Source organism: Diaphorina citri, unplaced genomic scaffold (assembly GCF_000475195.1).
Source record: "Diaphorina citri unplaced genomic scaffold, Diaci psyllid genome assembly version 1.1 scaffold6, whole genome shotgun sequence".
In the NCBI taxonomy this organism is placed as follows: Eukaryota; Metazoa; Arthropoda; class Insecta; order Hemiptera; family Psyllidae; genus Diaphorina; species Diaphorina citri.
Genome location: NW_007377445.1, coordinates 273,440 through 295,393, shown reverse-complemented (window position 1 = coordinate 295,393; position 21,954 = coordinate 273,440).

Genomic DNA, 21,954 nt, shown 5'->3' with positions numbered 1-21,954 from the left:
CGTTACATGCAAATTTTCATCTGTAATTGGTTTCTTTTCTTCTCTTTCTTTTAAGGATCCTAAGGGCAAGGTAAACTCTTTGCCCTTAACAAATAGGGCGACCTGAAGGAACATTCTTTTTGCTTAAAAGCACACTCAAAGCTGTTTCAAACTTTGAAGTAACTTTAGGCCGGAATAGTAGATTATTGCATCGTGGCTCAGATCTTGGCTTTAAAAAGGAAGTAAGGTTATAAACATAATCGGTAAGCTAGATGACATTCTAAAGCTGTGTCCACACATAGTCGACGTTCGACGACCATTGATCGATGTCGACTGAAATCGTCCACACTGCCTCGACGACATATATTCACCTCGTCGATCGACAGCTGTCGACATCGACTATACATATGTGGATATAGCTTTATACGAGTAAAACGGCTTGTTTGCTATCACCTCTAGACTCCAACCCTCCATGATAAAGAGTGTCTACAGGAAAATCTTGAAAATTCCATCCTTGAAAATTCTGTTTCGTTTTGTGGAAACAATTTTCCACTCAAGTCCTCATCGGCGCAGTCGCCACTGGTCTCTGAAATTATGCTGACTAATGTGACAAATACCTACCTGGAGATCAGAGATAAACCGTCTGTCGTACTACCATTAGCATACACAAGTACCATCAATGTCTATTTATCTGTACATTAATGAGGATGTGTCTTTAGATATGATGACTCCAGGGCCGAATATATTTTGGTCGGGAATACCGTCTGAGTATGAGTACTACATATTACTATTACCGTCTGAGGTCAGTCGAACGAATGCCCGGTTTTATACATAGTTCCATATTTAACTATGGGATTTTAAATACCAAATGACCGTTAATTTTGGTTTTAATATTATGAAAAAATGTTCGTCGTTTAATGTGTAATGTACAGAGTTATAGACCCCAGAAGTTCATTGTCCATATTTAGTTGACTGTCATAGTTCAAAGTTCCATGTCTTGCATGCGCTTTAGGTTCTCTAAACTCGGCCCTAGAGTATCTTAAACGTTCAAAGTAGGCACTCAGAACATGCTTTAGGAAGATAAATACATTTCTGGTGATTGATTTCGCCATTGTTGTCAATCTTGTCTGTATATTCTCTGCCTATATGAGCTCTTATGTCTTGTTATCGAGCCACGTATGTACATATCTGCGAGTGTTTGCCGAAGACTTGTTATCAAAGCCGTCTAGTGGTGAAATGTGGTCGATCCGGTGATCTTGTAAGCCAGGGGGTCGTCGGTTTTTGCGGTTTGAGGCCACTTCTGGGTACCGATAATAATTTTGGTCTAATCTCCCTAGATTTCAAAGATCCCAACGTCTCGTTTTCTGTGATATTTCTGCAATTTCGGTCTAATCTCCCTAGATTTCATAGATTCCAATAGTTTTAAGATGAAGCTTTGAAGCGTAATCAAACTTTCTTTTCTTCAAACATGGGCGTGTTACCAATCTCTCTCGCCCCCTTCATACAACCCAGTCATACCGACAAGTAGATGTTAGAATGCCATTCTGTTGCAATTAATTTGCTCATTTTGGACTCTCTTCTGCCAAGTTCTACTTGTAGGTGAGTGAGTATTTCTCGCATATGTAGTCAAGTCTACAGCCCAGGTAATTTCTCTTGTCAATCTCAAAGTACATAATTATCCCTTGTCAATCTCCTAACTATCCTGCGTGTCAGATTTGGGTCATTCTCACCTTTCCTCTCTCTTCCTCCTCCGTAAACGTGTGTTCCTCTCTCCGTCCCTCTTCTTCTCTTCAGTAGGTTCTGGGAATTTTGATATCTCCACTAACATTGAGTTCTGAGCTTTCTCTTCCTCCTCTTTCTCTCTCTCCCCTTTATTTACTTACCTCGTCGTCTCTTTCTACTATCAATGTCAGGTTTTCCCTGTATCCTCTTCTCTGTTAATTATTTCCCTGATTAAAACCAATTCCTGAAATAACCTAGAAGAGTACTATCGTTTAAATTAAAGTTTAACCAAACCATTCTAATGAAAGTCCCCAATAAGGTACAACACGAATATTCAAGCACCCTTATACCGTCACTAACTTTATGTGACTAAACAGAACTCTCCATTGTCAGTACCATGTTAATGAGTACCAATGTTGGTTTCAGTTTTAATTAGGTGCCCTACTTATGGAACAATATCTAAGTCGCGACCTTGCCTCTCTTTCTAGAGAAAACCCTCCCAATTAGCCAATATTTAATCCCATTTGTTTACTTTTTGATTTTGGAACGCTCTTTTCTTTGAAAAATTTGCGAGTTCAATACTACATAGCTACATGCTTTTTTCTACGTTTAGATATTAGGTAGGTACATACCTATTCCTTATGACTATGACACAGGTCTTGTATCTACAGATATACCTTGTTCACCAATTACTTTACCTGTTTCTAGGTTCTATGGATGTGGTATTCTCGCTATCTGTAATTCTGTATAGAGGACCTCAAGATCTCGGAGTCAGAACTTCAATACTTCATCTTGAATTCCACGACTTGTATTCGCACATGTAACAGCTGTAACACTTGTAGCGATCAGTGTACACGCCTTTTTCTGCCACAATAGAACAATATGGAGCCCCACACAGTCCGAAGTAAAGGTCAAACACGATATTACACAAGATTCTATAATAGAATATCACGTTGGGACAAGTGATTTCCTCTAGAAGTACCACAGTACTCCAGGTACCGAGAACCAAGCTGGAGCCACGCCAACAATGCGCACCGAACGCGTTTGTAGGAGAGATAGTTCTGGCTAATGTGACTGGAAATGTGTGGTCGAAGTGACGTGATTGGAAAAACCGTGGTAGCTGAGTGGTCCCCCTTGCTCATCAGGAGGTCGTGGGTTCAAATTATATCTGAAGCATTGAATTTTATCCTCAATTATATGAGACTTTGACCACCGTAAAATTAGTGGTGTTGGATTCGTAGTTGCGTGGGACTGCGGTTTGAATCCAAGAAGAGACACGGTCATCCTCTTCAACTCAGGAAATGTGACTTATCCACTAAGTTTAGTGGATGTGCCTATTGCGCTACGTTTACTGATTTGGGTGATATCACATAGACTCGAATCTGTCGAAATACTAGGTTAGAAGATTAAGTTGGGAGACATGTTTAAGTGTGTGTGTACCTGGTTTTACACTTTTTGTGAGACAAGCACTACTAAGTAGTTCGGATGGGAGACATGTTGTAGTGTATGTACCTGGTTTTACTCTTTGAGTGAGACAAGCACTACGGATGACGTATTCTTGTTATTTCCCTCCTGAACTTTAATAACTTTCATGATTGAAATAGCTCCACGCCTGACCCCCAGGCAATATGTACAAGTTTGCAACCTAGTGTACGGTTTTACTCTTTGAGTGAGACAAGCACTACGGATGACGTATTCTTGTTATTTCCCTCCTGAACTTTAATAACTTTCATGATTGAAATGTATAGCTCCACGCCTGACCCGGAGGCAATATGTACAAGTTTGCAACCTACTGTATCATTTACCAGTACCTGCTTGTATGCACACCTACCCACCTAGAAAATATGTGTACAATGTTTTGGACGATATTTTGGCGTGTTGGAGTTGATTTAATATGAAACTCGTTTGTCAATTCCTCTTCCTGGGAGAAGGTTGCCAAACGGATCGCTATCGACTTTGCGATGTTGAGGAACACCAGGCACAGATTTTAACACCAGGAACAAACCCATCAATTAACGAAATCTGAAGTCGTTCTTTCATTTTGAAAGGCACTTCAGACTTAGAGAACAGATGCATGAATAACGTCTAAAGTTGAACTAACATGAAGTCAATATGAGGCTAGACTTAGCTCGGAGTTGTTCAACGTTCATTATAGCTTGTATTTGGGCTGTTCTATCTCAGTATGGATACGTCTTAAGTTTGTTGAATTATCCGCGACTGACCCAAACCAATCATAGGTCGTCTGTACCAGATACAATAGACACATATCTAGTATCAACATCCAATAGTTCAGTTCCTGATTCGAACTTGCAACTTCCAGCCTCTCAGACATCAATGTCACTCGGATCTAGCGGTACATAGCACTGTAACATTAATACATCAACCTATCCCATTGTTATTGTTGAACATTAATACATCATGCTGTCCACTGGTTGTTTACATTTAGTAGTTGACGAGGCAAATGGTACAAATTTACAAATGTGACTGAAGAGATTGCTACCGGGTACTGGGTACTAGCGATTTTGCCGTGTACGGGATCATTTTGTATTTCAGGAAAAACAGAGTTCATGGCACTATGGAACTAGCTACTCTACCTCAAATTTCCTCTGCAGTGAATTCAACGAGTATTTTCGCCTGAGTTTAACTTTACTGTCAAATTTCTCTGTGAAAACATTACCCGGAGTTTAACTGTCAAACCTTCAGCTTTCCACGACGTTCTCTGAACTTCCATGATAGCGCCTGTAACTTTTAACCCTCCAGCTTTCCCCCACGCTTTGCTGAACTTTTAGCGCCTATTACAGCCTTAGTGGAATATTTTGATACCAATGGTACAAATTTACAAATGTGACTGAAGAGATTGCTACCGGGTACTGGGTACTAGCGATTTTGCCGTGTACGGGATCATTTTGTATCTCAGGAAAAACAGAGTTCATGGCACTATGGAACTAGCTACTCTACCTCAAATTTCCTCTGCAGTGAATTCACCGAGTATTTTCGCCTGAGTTTAACTTTACTGTCAAATTTCTCTGTGAAAACATTACCCAGAGTTTAACTGTCAAACCTTCAGCTTTCCACGACGTTCTCTGAACTTCCATGATAGCACCTGTAACTTTTACCCTCCAGCTTTCCCCCACGCTTTGCTGAACTTTTAGCGCCTATTACAGCCTTAGTGGAATATTTTGATACCTTCCGGCCAGATTATTTGGCTTCTGATCACCTGAGATCGTTATGTACTCAAAAGTTTTATCAATATTGACAATCAGCATAAAATCTAGTGAACGTACGAGTAAAACGCTAAAAGCTCGATTTTAATGAGTACCTTTATTTGAAACACAGTACTACATAGTTTGGTGTAACTACGTGTTCTGTTTTCGTCTGTGTAATTAAGGTTACATTTTGGGTTACGTACGATATTGGGGACCTCCCAGGGGCTTTCAAACCTTCGGGCCAATCTTAATTATTTTCGAATTAATTGACCCTCTTCCGTACCTAGTAACTGACAATGAGAAAGTTATTAGTCGATCAGGACTGATGACTGTCAATGTCAACCCTATAAACATATACCCTTTTATTTGAACAAAATATCCTTTTTTAGTCTAAGAGGCGATAATTTGTTGCATTAAAATATGAGAAATATTCAAGAATGTTATAGAAAAAGATATTTCAAATGGTAAACAAGTGGAGGTGTCGAAAGTATAATCAGAATTGGTGGAGATGTGAAAAGAACAACCAAAATCGCAGTTTTGCAAACACGGAGCGAACTATTTAGCCAACAACCGCATGAACAATCGATACCAAAGAGAAGAGAGAATACACACTTTGGGTCTTTTGCATAAGAATGTACAGCCTACTCAAAAAATTGAGATCGCGGAATTTCATAACAAAGCACATACTTACATATACATAATTATGTAAAGATGTCCGTAATTAACACAAAATTTACAAATTCCTTCAATAATGAAAGACGCCAACATCCCAAAATGTGAATTTTTTGAGGTCAATAATGCGCGGTCGAAAATTCCTGATCCAAAGAATGTACTTGCCTATACAATAAATAACTTATACATACCTTCAAATGGAGTTTGAATAATTCGACATTCCTGACTGGGGAGCAACAAGTGCGAAAATAAAAGAATAGACGTGGAAGTTTTACGTCCTCACATAATAGGTCCTGTATTCCATACATTTCCGATCTTCCTCTGAAATGACTGTGAAATATGCAAGGACATCACTTTGGAGAATTAGTATCAGTATTCGACACCATACGAAGCTAACAATAAACAATAACGTCGAGAGCACATCTTACCTAAATATGAAACAATAACAAATTTTATGAACACTTTAAACAATAAAGTGTGCAATGATGATCGAACAATGATAGGGCTAATATTTTCGAAGAACAAATTGCCATTGTGAGAGAGACTGATCAACAATGACATAACACTCTCCTAGAGACGAAAAAAATAGTCAATAGAACTGATAAAGCACCAGTGATCAGCTGGAATTGTTGATGGATTATTTTAGATAAGATGTTAGTATTCGAATCATTGGATTCATAAGATTAATTCAATTCACTGGATCATAGATTATAGCCGTTTAATTGTCGGAAGCAAGGTGAAAGAAGGCCTTCCTGAATTACCAAACATTTTTCTTTTAGCCCTCCAAGTTCAATGTTTAACCCCTGTGGTTTTTGAGCCTTAAGCTCTTCGAGTTACAAAGCGCCCTTGGGATCATAGTCCTTGGAATGAAAAGTGGTTATTTACCAGGAATTCTTACAACTATACGTTCGTTTGTTCCCTAAGTAATCCTGTCCGTCTGGTACCAATCTGGTAGCAAGGAATACAGAACCGTAAGTCTTGGGACGACTAGGTTAAGTCACCGACCGGTCTGTTTTGCTCAAAATGACTGCGAGTGTTTGCCGAAGACTTGTTATCAAAGCCGTCTAGTGGTGAAATGTGGTCGATCCGGTGATCTTGTAAGCCAGGGGGTCGTCGATTTTGCGGTTTGAGGCCACTTCTGGGTACCGATAGTAATTTTGGTCTAATCTCCCTAGATTTCAAAGATCCCAACGTCTCGTTTTCTGTGATATTTCTGCAATTTCGGTCTAATCTCCCTAGTGCGAGTGTTTGCCGAAGACTTGTTATCAAAGCCGTCTAGTGGTGAAATGTGGTCGATCCGGTGATCTTGTAAGCCAGGGGGTCGTCGGTTTTTGCGGTTTGAGGCCACTTCTGGGTACCGATAATAATTTTGGTCTAATCTCCCTAGATTTCAAAGATCCCAACGTCTCATTTTCTGTGATATTTCTGCAATTTCGGTCTAATCTCCCTAGATTTCATAGATTCCAATAGTTTTAAGATGAAGCTTTGAAGCGTCCGCAGAAGTTAGGCTTAGCTTAGGAGATTTTTATTGTATAAATCAATTATGAAAAAATATATAAGAACATTCAATTCAATTCAATTTCAAAGATTCCAATAGTTTTAAGATGAAGCTTTGAAGCATAATCAAACTTTCTTTTCTTCAAACATGGGCGTGTTACCAATCTCTCTCGCCCCCTTCATACAACCCAGTCATACCGACAAGTAGATGTTAGAATGCCATTCTGTTGCAATTAATTTGCTCATTTTGGACTCTCTTCTGCCAAGTTCTACTTGTAGGTGAGTGAGTATTTCTCGCATATGTAGTCAAGTCTACAGCCCAGGTAATTTCTCTTGTCAATCTCAAAGTACATAATTATCCCTTGTCAATCTCCTAACTATCCTGCGTGTCAGATTTGGGTCATTCTCACCTTTCCTCTCTCTTCCTCCTCCGTAAACGTGTGTTCCTCTCTCCGTCCCTCTTCTTCTCTTCAGTAGGTTCTGGGAATTTTGATATCTCCACTAATCTATCCTGCGTGTCAGATTTGGGTCATTCTCACCTTTCCTCTCTCTTCCTCCTCCGTAAACGTGTGTTCCTCTCTCCGTCCCTCTTCTCTTCAGTAGGTTCTGGGAATTTTGATATCTCCACTAACATTGAGTTCTGAGCTTTCTCTTCCTCCTCTTTCTCTCTCTCCCCTTTATTTACTTACCTCGTCGTCTCTTTCTACTATCAATGTCAGGTTTTCCCTGTCTCCTCTTCTCTGTTAATTATTTCCCTGATTAAAACCAATTCCTGAAATAACCTAGAAGAGTACTATCGTGAGCTTTCTCTTCCTCCTCTTTCTCTCTCTCCCCTTTATTTACTTACCTCGTCGTCTCTTTCTACTATCAATGTCAGGTTTTCCCTGTATCCTCTTCTCTGTTAATTATTTCCCTGATTAAAACCAATTCCTGAAATAACCTAGAAGAGTACTATCGTTTAAATTAAAGTTTAACCAAACCATTCTAATGAAAGTCCCCAATAAGGTACAACACGAATATTCAAGCACCCTTATACCGTCACTAACAAAGTTTAACCAAACCATTCTAATGAAAGTCCCCAATAAGGTACAACACGAATATTCAAGCACCCTTATACCGTCACTACCTTTATGTAACTAAACAGAACTCTCCATTGTCAGTACCATGTTAATGAGTACCAATGTTGGTTTCAGTTTTAATTAGGTACCCTACTTATGGAACAATATCTAGGTCGCGACCTTGCCTCTCTTTCTAGAGAAAACCCTCCCAATTATAGTCAGTGGTACCACAATCACCTCAACGACTGCCAAGGTGTTGCAGACAGACTGTAATTAACAACCTCTGCAGTTTTGCAAACACGGAGCGAACTATTTAGCCAACAACCGCATGAACAATCGATACCAAAGAGAAGAGAGAATACACACTTTGGGTTTTTTGCATAAGAATATACAGCCTACTCAAAAAATTGAGATCGCGGAATTTCATAACAAAGCACATACTTACATACATAATTATGTAAAGATGTCCGTAATTAACACAAAATTCACAAATCCCTTCAATAATGAAAGATGCCAACATCCCAAAATGTGAAATTTTTGAGGTCAATGATGCGCGGTCGAAAATTCCTGATCCAAAGAATGTACTTGCCTATAAATAAATAACTTAGACATTCCTGACTGGGGAGCAACAAGTGCGAAAATAAAAGAATAGACGTGGAAGTTTTACGTCCTCACATAATAGATCCTGTATTCCATACATTTCCGATCTTCCTCTGAAATGACTGTGAAATATGCAAGGACATCACTTTGGAGAATTAGTATCAGTATTCGACACCATACGAAGCTAACAATAAACAATAACGTCGAGAGCACATCTTACCTAAATATGAAACAATAACAAATTTTATGAACACTTTAAACAATAAAGTGTGCAATGATGATCGAACAATGATAGGGCTAATATTTTCGAAGAACAAATTGCCATTGTGAGAGAGACTGATCAACAATGACATAACACTCTCCTAGAGACGAAAAAAATAGTCAATAGAACTGATAAAGCACCAGTGATCAGCTGGAATTGTTGATGGATTATTTTAGATAAGATGTTAGTATTCGAATCATTGGATTCATAAGATTAATTCAATTCACTGGATCATAGATTATAGCCGTTTAATTGTCGGAAGCAAGGTGAAAGAAGGCCTTCCTGAATTACCAAACATTTTTCTTTTAGCCCTCCAAGTTCAATGTTTAACCCCTGTGGTTTTTGAGCCTTAAGCTCTTCGAGTTACAAAGCGCCCTTGGGATCATAGTCCTTGGAATGAAAAGTGGTTATTTACCAGGAATTCTTACAACTATACGTTCGTTTGTTCCCTAAGTAATCCTGTCCGTCTGGTACCAATCTGGTAGCAAGGAATACAATACGACCAGTGGCGTAGCGTGGTCTAAATTCAAGTGTAAGGCGTGTAGGGTACTAATTTCCATCATCCATGCTCTTCATGGATTGGCATAGACAAGTATAACTAGGTACCTACCTACCTTCCCAGTTCCACACTCGCCTTAGTATGCCTGATAATCCTGACTAGGAAAATTGTTCAACTATAAAAAAAAAAAAAAAAAAAAAAATGGTGTACTTTAAATACCCATAAACATTGCATGGAACGGCACGGTTTAGGAGTTATAAGCAAAAAACTGACAAAGTTGCGAAATTTCGGGCGCTTTATCTGGCGTTTTTCCCGGCCGCCAAATGTTGCAATCTCCTGAACTTCTCCGAGTTCTCAAATTTTTGGTATTACCACTTTCGCCTAACAGATCCTATGAACAAGAAGTTTGTTTACCCTAATTTATTGCAAGGTGGACTTCCCTCTATTTTCTATTAAACTGATTTTAAAAAAGCCCCAAAATGAAGAAAATGAAAAAAAAAAAAAATAGATGAAAAAAAAAAGAACTTTTGGAGGGATTTGAACCCGAGCACTCCTAATACCTATGGGTCTTGAGTCGAGCGCCTTGACAACTCGGCCACTCTTCCGGGTGAGAGGAGAAAAAAAAAAATAGATGAAAAAAAAAAGAACTTTTGGAGGGATTTGAACCCGAGCACTCCTAATACCTATGGGTCTTGAGTCGAGCGCTATATGATTTATTAGGCTGCATCAGAAATAAGGTTTAGGTGCAATGCAAGGAACATTCAACATTTAACAGTTTGCTAGTTGGGTGTACAAGTGATGACACATATTTCTTTACTCAGAAGTGAGTTTATTAGCGTTTGCAAAGTGTGTTTAGTGTATTGAGACGGCAAGTTCTCATTTCATGGAGACATTCCGAGAACGCGTGCTAACTGAGAACTCAATATTTGACAATACCCTGGTCTCGTGAAATGTAATCACGTGTGAAGTTAGACAATCAAAGAATTGAACGGGGGAAATCCAGCGAGAGGGCTTGTGATGCACGTCTTGTCTCCAAAATTTACCTTGATAGATAGCCCAGATAAAATAGAGGGGAAAAATCCAAATGTTGGAACTTTTTAGGAAAAATCTGAATTATGAGACATTGGGCCGGATCTCATCGTTCAGCTAGATTTAGGGCGACTGCTCACCGATCTTACTGGCAGATTTAACTGCACAAGTAAACTCTACATATGCAGTTATTGTGAAATCTCGCGAGAGGGCTTGTGATGCACGTCTTGTCTCCAAAATTTACCTTGATAGATAGCCCAGATAAAATAGAGGGGAAAAATCCGAATGTTGGAACTTTTTAGGAAAAATCTGAATTTTGAGACCTTGGGCCGGATCTTATCGTTCAGCTAGATTTAGGGCGACTGCTCACCGATCTTACTGGCAGATTTAACTGCACAAGTAAACTCTACACATGCAGTTATTGGCACACACATTGGGATTCATCTGTACAGGTCTATCCATAATCGCCAGATTAGATTGTATGTATAATGAGTGTCCGAAACCCATTACGTGTATGTATGGCGTGTATGGCGGCCATACAACTCAAAAGTTCACTCTAATGCCCATAAATATTAGTGGCATGTACTGTGATGGGACTTGGCAGACCTGTGCATGAGCCCTACAACGCCCTACACTTGAATTTAGACCACGGTACGCCACTGAGTTATTGGCACACACATTGGGATTCATCTGTACAGGTCTATCCATCATCGCCAGATTAGATTGTATGTATAATGAGTGTCCGAAACCCATTCAAATTTTATTGCCAGGTTCATGTGTAATTTCAGGTTCAATTAAAACAGTAGGCATAAGCAGCACTGTCTACAAGTCTAGCTTTCCTCGTGCACTTTTATATCCCCAGTAAAGCGTTTTACTTTTACGTGGAGTCTACTTTCGTTTCATAACTGCACATTCATACGTGTGCCTATTGATAACACAGGTATACAAGTGTTCTCGTGTACTTAGTTCTCGGGCTAATCACTTTCTGAACGGTGTATTGGTATAAATCTATAAATACTTGCGTACAAATACTGTACCTATGTATATCGGTGGTACATACTTGCGTACCTATTAGCCATTCGTTGATACAGATTGAACCGTAAGTCTTGGGACGACTAGGTTAAGTCACCGACCGGTCTGTTTTGCTCAAAATGATCCATCTGCAACGGTGTGCTTTAGGTAGATGGCCGCTTTTGGCAAGGAGTATTACTGATCCTGATTTTAAAATCACAAATTGGCAAGGGAGCTTTGACGCTCTAACATCGGTCTTATAAGTCCCTTCAGTAGAAGGTATGCTTACAATGGATAAGCCGGGAACGAATGTGATCTTTCCACTGTCTGTAAAGTGAGTATTACGGAATCTGATTTTGAAATCCCGCAATAGCAAAAGAGCTTTGACGCTCTAACATCGGTAAATATTTAAGGGTATTTGAGTGAAATTTCGAGTGTATGGCCGCCATACACGCCTTATATGGACGCTACGCCACTGAATACGACAATCACTCTGACTAATCTACGGTTTGGTGGAACCGTAAGTCTTGGGACGACTAGGTTAAGTCACCGACCGGTCTGTTTTGCTCAAAATGACCCATCTGCAACGGTGTGCTTTAGGTAGATGGCCGCTTTTGGCAAGGAGTATTACTGATCCTGATTTAAAAATCACAAATTGGCAAGGGAGCTTGGACGCTCTAACATCGGTCTTATAAGTCCCTTCAGTAGAAGGTATGCTTACAATGGATAAGCCGGGAACGAATGTGATCTTTCCACTGTCTGTAAAGTGAGTATTACGGAATCTGATTTTGAAATCCCGCAATAGCAAAAGAGCTTTGACGCTCTAACATCGGTAAGTCTCTGCAGTAGAAGGTATCCTTACAATGGATTTAAGCCCTAAACAAAAGTTATCTATTCAGTGTCTGCAAAATGGATCGATAACATTACGGGTATTACTGATCCTGATATTTGACGCTCTAACATCGGTAAGTCTCTGCAGTAGAAGGTATCCTTACAATGGATTTAAGCCCTAAACAAAAGTTATCTATTCAGTGTCTTCAAAATGGATCGATAACATTACGGGTATTATTGATCCTGATATTTATCGCTATTGTGCTCCTAATACCCGTGTAATATCGGTCACTATGCTTATGCACGCTGGTGAGCCGGTGTACCGGGCTATGAATGCTATGATAGACATCTCGACATTCAATAGGTAAACTCCATAGTACCTACTTGACTTTTATATCCCCAGTAAAGCGTTTTACTTTTACGTGGAGTCTACTTTCGTTTCATAACTGCACATTCATACGTGTGCCTATTGATAGCACAGGTATACAAGTGTTCTCGTGTACTTAGTTCTCGGGCTAATCACTTTCTGAACGGTGTATCGGTATAAATACTTGCGTATAAACTAAGACAAAACTGCACTGTAAAAGCCTTGAAATGTTTAACTATGTTGTCAATACAGACTACAGAGCGCCAAGTACACAACTATTAGATTGTTTAATGTTCAAGTCGCGTAGGTGAGTAGGTGCCGTGTCTTTATTGGTGACAGGCTCTTGTTTTCCTTCCCAAAACGGGGGTAAAGTAGTATTGATTTGAAATGGATTGTTAGTACATAGTTACATAGTAGTGCTCCTGAAATCCAGAAATCAGTTTGGTTCGGCTTTGTTTGCTTAGATTATATCCAATGTTTAACCCCTGTGGTTTTTGAGCCTTAAGCTCTTCGAGTTACAAAGCGCCCTTGGGATCATAGTCCTTGGAATGAAAAGTGAGTGGTTATTTACCAGGAATTCTTACAACTATACGTTCGTTTGTTCCCTAAGTAATCCGGTCCGTCTGGTACCAATCTGGTAGCAAGGAATACAATACGACAATCACTCTGACTAATCTACGGTTTGGTATTACAATGTAAGACAAAACTGCACTGTAAAAGCCTTGAAATGTTTAACTATGTTGTCAATACAGACTACAGAGCGCCAAGTACACAACTATTAGATGGTTTAATGTTCAAGTCGCGTAGGTGAGTAGGTGCCGCCGTGTCTTTGTTGGTGACAGGCTCTTGTTTTCCTTCCCAAAACGGGGGTAAAGTAGTATTGATTTGAAATGGATTGTTAGTAGTAGTGCTCCTGAAATCCAGAAATCAGTTTGGTTCGGCTTTGTTTGCTTAGATTATCAATTCCTTCCTTCTTGCGGAAGAAGTTGGATTACTCCTAGCTTCTTTTTTGAGTATACCAAAATCACCAAAACTTCCTTTGTATTGAAATTGTTCAGTCCACTCCTTCTGGTGTACTCATTGGTTGTCCGAGTTTTACAAAATGGGTGTCCGAGACTTCTATCGCACAATTAATAAACATAATACATCACTCTTGAATGATCCATTTAGGCCATTTCTGAGTATACCAAAATCACCAAAACTTCCTTTGTATTGAAATTGTTCAGTCCACTCCTTCTGGTGTACTCATTGGTTGTCCGAGTTTTACGAAATGGGTGTCCGAGACTTCTATCGCACAATTAATAAACATAATACATCACTCTTGAATGATCCATTTAGGCCATTTCCGATCAACCACCATAACAAGGAGATCAACCGCCACTGAAAACCATTACATACCAACAACAAACCACTTATTAAGCTCTGTCTGTACCATGCACAACTGCATACAACTTCCACCCTAAGCCATACGTCATACTAATACCCAAGTACTCTTGTGTTCCTACAGCCCAATTAAAATGGATTTTAATAAGTACATTAGGCGGTGTATTTATCTACAATGTTTGTACAGTCAAACAAAGCAAGGTCGAGGTTTAAAAATGACAAATCTCTGACATATCTCATTTTGTCAACACACATAAAACAATGACAATATCTTACCCGATTATGGTAGATCTACAATGTTTGTACAGTCAAACAAAGCAAGGTCGAGGTTTAAAAATGACAAATCTCTGACATATCTCATTTTGTCAACACACATAGAACAATAACAATATCTTACCCGATTATGGTGTCAGTCAGTAAACGATCCAGTGTCGATTTAAATCCCTTGACAAAAGAGTTTGGGAATGTTAACTCCCGACTGTACCCACAGTCTCATGTTGAAATGAATTTTGGGCTTTTGCGCAAGCAATAAATGTATGAAAATCTTAAAAAAAAAGACCAAAAAGGTCCACATGAAAGTGTAGACCTGGCCTTAAGCTACGTCCCCACTTCCTTGGCATTATTTTTGGTATTCCTAGATAGGTGAGAGCCTGCAGTTTTTATTACACCTGTGTCATTTATTCTAATATGAAAGCTCTTTATGTCTTTACTGTTATTAGTACAATTATTATTATCTTTGGTTTTTGGAAGAGTCAACGATCCAGTGTCGATTTAAATCCCTTGACAAAAGAGTTTGGGAATGTTAACTCCCGACTGTACCCACAGTCTCATGTTGAAATGAACTTTGGGCTTTTGCGCAAGCAATAAATGTATGAAAATCTTAAAAAAAAGACCAAAAAGGTCCACATGAAAGTGTAGACCTGGCCTTAAGCTACGTCCCCACTTCCTTGGCATTATTTTTGGTATTCCTAGATCGGTGAGAGCCTGCAGTTTTTATTACTCCTGTGTCATTTATTCTAATATGAAAGCTCTTTATGTCTTTACTGTTATTAGTACAATTATTATTATTATCTTTGGTTTTTGGAAGAGCTAGGTATTATGATCACCTCAAGTTGAGGGTCCAATACCCCTAATACTGTTAAACGTAGGACATGTGTGCCGAATATTCCGTTGTTTTGTGTCGGGGACGTGGTAAAACATATATTATGGAGCACTGTCGTCTCCATTTTGCCGCATACCAGGAGATGTTCATGCGTCTGCTCGCTGCCGCATCCGCAGGTTGCATCCTCTTCGTACCCCCATGACTTTTCGTTATGTTTGCAGCAGGAGACTCCGGAATGAGTCTCCTGGAGTCTCCTGCTGCAGGAGACTCCCTTCTTCTTCTTCTTTTCTTCCTCCCCATATTCTTTTTCCTCTTTCTCCTCCTCCTCTTCTTCTTCTTGTTCTTCTTCTTCCCCTTCTTCTTCCTCTTCTTCTTCCCAATACCCCTAATACTGTTAAACGTAGGACATGTGTGCCGAATATTCCGTTGTTTTGTGTCGGGGACGTGGTAAAACATATATTATGGACTTATTATTTCGTGTCCAGAAGACCATCACACACTGTTAATATTACTTATAATGTTAATGTTAGTATTATACTGTTAATGGCAGAGGAACAATATGAAGTGCCAAATTATTGACTAAATATTAACGAAGACACTTTAAGACAATAGAACCTCATTACGGTTAGGACAGGTAATGTAGTGATGTAGAATATTGTAGAATCAGGTCTAAATAATGGCGTGTAAGTATAGTATTGTAAAGCCATCATCATTCACTTATATTCATAAATTCATATTAGTCATCATGTATCTTCTTCGAATGATCATTGGGACTTATCATTATGTATTTTTCTAGTTACCAAGTTACCTATGAATCTATAAATTCTATGATGAGTAAAGGTCTAAATAATGGCGTGTAAGTATAGTATTGTAAAGCCATCATCATTCACTTATATTCATAAATTCATATTAGTCATCATGTATCTCCTTCGAATGATCATTGGGACTTATCATTATGTATTTGTCTAGTTACCAAGTTACCTATGAATCTATAAATTCTATGATGAGTAATTTTTCTTTTATTGGATTGTGATTGAATTTCTTATCATAATCCGTTGTTCTTAAGTTTTTAAGCGTTTTACAAAAAATACGAGTATAGTTTGCTTATTATAACAAATTGGTTTCCAAGTATTGATCTTGTAGCAGTTTGTGGAACTTCATTGCTTTATCCACTGAGCTACCAACAGCAGCAACCCCTTGATTTTCATGTATAGGTATAATTTCATTATAATTATGCATGTTTAGCTGGTGGGTACCTACTTAAACATTAGCTGAGGCAGTTTGTGGAACTTCATTGCTTTATCCACTGAGCTACCAACAGCAGCAACCCCTTGATTTTCATGTATAGGTATAATTTCATTATAGCTGCATGTTTAGCTGGTGGGTACCTACTTAAACATTAGCTGAAGTTTCTTTCAAATCATATTCAGATAGATTATAATTCATTGTAATTTTATTCGATGATTGACTGCTTGTACATGGATGGACATTATGTCATTGCTGTTGGGTAGGAGGAAGGAATGCCCCAGTGCATTGTCACTGACTATTGCAATGTTGGTACTAGATGTCCTACTTAGTCTAAATTTATTTCAACTGTACCTACCTACTAGAACCAGATATGGTATTGTTATATTGTGTAATACAAAATGCAGTTGACAGGTGGAAATTTGTAGGTGGGAATTGATAACCAGGCAGATGCTTTTCATACTGCTCAAGCTGTCATCATCGCATTGGCGGAGATCCTCACCCTTCTTAGTTCCCGTGTCCGGTTCATCACACCTATATGATTGTCATTGCTGTTGGGTAGGAGGAAGGAATGCCCCAGTGCATTGTCACTGACTATTGCAATGTTGGTACTAGATGTCCTACTTAGTCTGAATTTATTTCAATTGTACCTACCTACTAGAACCAGATATTGTATTGTTATATTGTGTAGGTAATACAAAATGCAGTTATTATTGACAGGTGGGAATTGATAACCAGGCAGATGCTTTTCATACTGCTCAAGCTCTCATTATCGCATTGGCGGAGATCCTCACCCTTCTTACTTCCCGTGTCCGGTTCATCACACCTATATCTTGTGTTTTCAGTTCGATTGCCTTGTCGTTTGCCGCTGCCAGTTCCTCATGGGTGCAGGTTTAGCTCAGCTGGGGGCAGGTGAGCACCTCCTCACCCTATCCCCTCTGTCGACAACTAGAGCGACCAGCCACTTCATCGCTCGTTGATAAGCGCCGCAGGGCGGTTTTTCGGTCGTAGCTTGACTACCTATGCAGAGTAGGTAGGTGGCTATGAACCATCTCATCATCATCTTCCGGGTGCAGGTTTAGCTCAGCTGGGGGCAGGTGAGCACCTCCTCACCCTATCCCCTCTGTCGACAACTAGAGCGACCAGCCACATCATCTCTCGTTGATAAGCGCCGCAGGGCGGTTTTTCGGTCGTAGCTTGACTACCTATGCAGAGTAGGTAGTGGCAGAGATGGCTATGAACCATCTCATCATCATCTTCTTAAAGTTCCTCTCCTGTTGGAAATCAACATGACTACATGGTGCTTGTTCTTTGCTTCTCTGAAGATCTCCGTCGTGCCGTAACCAAACCACTCCTTCAAATTCTGCAACCAACTCGTCCTGCGCCTTCCTCTGCCTCTCTTTCCTTGCCCTCCAAGATCAGCTGCAACAACTCATCGTCATAAGGATGTAAATGACAAAATCATTGATACATCTTCAATAAAGATTCTTCATCAAAGCTGAAATCATGCGACATGTTTACGTTGAGATCGTGATCTAGTCATAAGATAAGGGACTTATCATGCTTGTTATATGAGCACGTGACGGTTTTGACACCTACTCAATCAAAAACTTCAAAGTGGTATCACTTCCTAAAAATCAGTCAAGGATTATATGGAATGATTTGCCAAGAAACTATCATGACCAGATCTCATTTTTCTGGGAAGTAGACAAACAAACTTTTCATAACATTTTCCCTTTCTACCACCACTTGAAATCAAAAGCAGCAAGATTCACACGACAAAAGAATCTTGCTCTCAGCGAAAGGCAGCCGTGAAGTAACCTTAAAGTTAATGGTTAATAGCAGAAGCAAAAGCATCCAAATGCTCACTGGGTTAAGTCTGTTAACCTCAAAAAAGTATTTGACCACACTACAACACCTCACGGAAGTATGCGCAATCAGCTCAGTGTTCCTACCCATAACTAATAAAAATAAAACCATAAATGTTCAGACTAAACGTATTGAATAAAACCGGACCATTAATAAAATGATATGCACTTCAGTGACGTGACCACACTACAACACCTCACGGAAGTATGCGCAATCAGCTCAGTGTTCCTACCCATAACTAATAAAAATAAAACCATAAATGTTCATACTAAACGTATTGAATAAAACCGGACCATTAATAAAATGATATGCACTTCAGTGACAGTAGTCAACATTAATCAACTTGGTTTAGATTCATATGTCAAAATGCCTCTAAAATTTACCTAAACCTGTCTACTGACTACCGTAAATGTATTCACCTTTAGCGGTAGACTACAGGTGTCTTATGTAGACCATTAAGCCCACATATTCCTAATACATGTTCTAATCTAGATTCTAGATAGACATCTTAATCTGAACTATTGACATGTTATATCCCAGAGCTACATTTAAGTAAAGCTATGAGTAAGCTTCTCTCAATAAAACGATCTTTAGCGGAATGCTATTCCTCATTGTACCTTATCGTAGCTTCTTCTTGATACTGAAGTAAGAATTTGAACTTGGAGATTCTAGATAGACATCTTAATCTGAACTATTGACATGTTATATCCCAGAGCTACATTTAAGTAAAGCTATGAGTAAGCTTCTCTCAGTAAAACGATCTTTAGCGGAATGCTTTCCTCATTGTATCTTATCGTAGCTTCTTCTTGATACTGAAGTAAGAATTTGAACTTGGTACCTATACTACTCGTACCTAGATTCCAATCAACTTCTTTTTACGTTATTTAGGTACTCTTTTGATGGCTCTTTGAAGGTGGCTTCAAAGGCATGCATACATACAGACTGTTCAATTGAATGGCAATGACATCTTCAAAAACGTGATTGATGTTTTCATTTTTCAAGGTGGAGTACCTAGAATACGCAAACCGGATTATATGTATTTTTGCAAAAGAATGGCAAGATAAGGAGCAACAGGTATACATACCTTCTACAGGTACTTACCTTCTTCTTGACTAGTAGTACTTGTGTTCTTAATTATAAGACTAACTACATAGCAGTAGTAGGTATCTAATAGTAGAACAGACTGAATGAAGGATGGATACACATCAGCTATTTTAACTACATTTCCATCGGCATGTAGATGTACTAATTAATATCTTTACGATTGAGTCAAGAGACATTTTATGTATTGATTTCATCTCAATATTAATGTACCTAAGTACACATTTTATGATGAATCGTTTCTCCAATGAAGACAGAAGATTACACAATCCAGAATCCAGAAGTATGTAGGTTTCATTGATAGATATATCTATTAATATACCTTATGTTGAACACTGTCTGAGTTATCTACAGATTCTACAGCATCAGCGGTACCATTGTAATGGTGACCTGATAATGGCTAGGTGAAGTACTTCAGTCTCTGGATATTAAGACATTGGGAGAAATTTTGGAACATAGTAATGTTAATGAAGATTAGGAACTCTTCAAAGAGGTTAGAGTTCGCGTAGAGAAAGCAAGAATTGGATTCATCAATAATTCTGCAAACCAATGACTGTTGGAATTTTTGGAGTGTACCTCTGTGAAACTGGAAACTGGAGCTACTTGAAATAATTATGACCGTGCCAAAGAGTTCATTGAAGGTATTCGGGAAAAAAGTTTCTCGCGCAAAGTACTTAATGTTGAATGTTTGATATGATTTAGAAGGTGGCTTCAAAGGCATGCATACATACAGACTGTTCAATTGAATGGCAATGACATCTTCAAAAACGTGATTGATGTTTTCATTTTCCAAGGTGGAGTACCTAGAATACGCAAACGTTAGCAAATAGTTTCGTTCAGACAATCTCGTCTTTGGCAGACCTTAGTAGACCTAGCATTTCGCTGATTACTTTCTTGTTGCCTATCCTCTTTGCAACATCATCCTGGAAGGATTTACTAATTCCTATTCCCTTCTTTTGTTTCAGATGGCGTGGCAGTGTATACAAACTAGTGTGGCGCGAACTAGTCGTCTATTTAGTTATTTATTATATTATTAATTTTACATATAGATTTGCACTGATAGAATCTCATCAGAGGTAAGTCAATCACTCCTTTTGTCTCAAGTCTTTATAATTCCATTTTAATCCGTTGAGCGATTATTGCTAGTTGAAAACTAGTACCAATTGTTGGGGTTATCATAAATTGTTAAATTGTTCGCGTGCTGCTGATTTTCCGGGCGTCACTCAGGCTGGGTGAGTTCAACCTGAGTAGGACTTGTTGCTTGTCGCCGAATAGTGGATAATACCCCGGTCACTAAAGACTTAAAGACCTTAGCAGATATACGGTGACGTTAATCATTTTAATTTTATCAATCAAACAAACAAACAAATCATGCATATTAGTACCAATCTTGCAGAGAGGATTGTTCGCGTGCTGCTGGTTTTCCCGGCGTCACTCAGGCTGGGTGAGTTCAACCTGAGTAGGACTTGTAGCTTGTCGCCGAATAGTGAGTAATACCCCGGTCACTAAAGACTTAAAGATCTTAGCAGATATACGGTGACGTTAATCATTTTAATTTTATCAATCAAACAAATAAACAAACAAACAATCAAACAAATCATGCATATTAGTATCAATCTTGCAGAGAGAGAGACTCATGAAAGTCTGAATCAAATGCATTCCTATTAAATATTCATTCCACTTTAGAAAACCTTACAAGTTCACAGCAGTATTCATCCTTGGGTAAACCCTTAAATAACTCCCACTCACCCTTCGTGTCCCCAGGTTGTTTGAAAGACTGCAGAAATACTGTGCCAAAAAGACTGAAGTGATTCCCATGTCGTTCGTGCTGGGCTTTTACGTATCCCTGGTTGTGAAGCGATGGTGGGAACAGTACCGGCTTCTGCCGTGGCCGGATACGCTGGCTCTGTTCGTCAGTGCTGCCATACCGGGAGTGGTAAGTGTAGTTTTCCTAATTTTTCCCCTGTTGCAAAATTACGAAAAAAAAACCGTTTTGATTGGATTGGACCACATCACATACCTTCAGGCACACTACTTGTCAAGTCCCATGTCGTTCGTGCTGGGCTTTTACGTATCCCTGGTTGTGAAGCGATGGTGGGAACAGTACCGGCTTCTGCCGTGGCCGGATACGTTGGCTCTGTTCGTCAGTGCTGCCATACCGGGAGTGGTAAGTGTAGTTTTCCTAATTTTTCCCCCGTTGCAAAAATCCCGTTTTGATTAGATTGGACCACATCACATGCGTTCAGGCACACTACTTATCAAGGGTCTAGGTTTTCCTTGCCCTTGGGATCAAGTGCAAGGAATTTCAGCACGGTTCATATTTTCAAAGAAATTGATTGGTGAGGCTTGATATAGGGATTATAGGGTCTTATCGTCCCTTGAAGAGAGAAGGACAGGATAGGAGATAGCTAGCCGTTCCGAGGACGAACCTTGTCCCTTTAGGATAAAGTTCGCCCCGGGTGGTAATCGATCTTGCGACCAAGCACTAACAAGGGAGTCGCCCCGCCTTCCAATCTGTCTA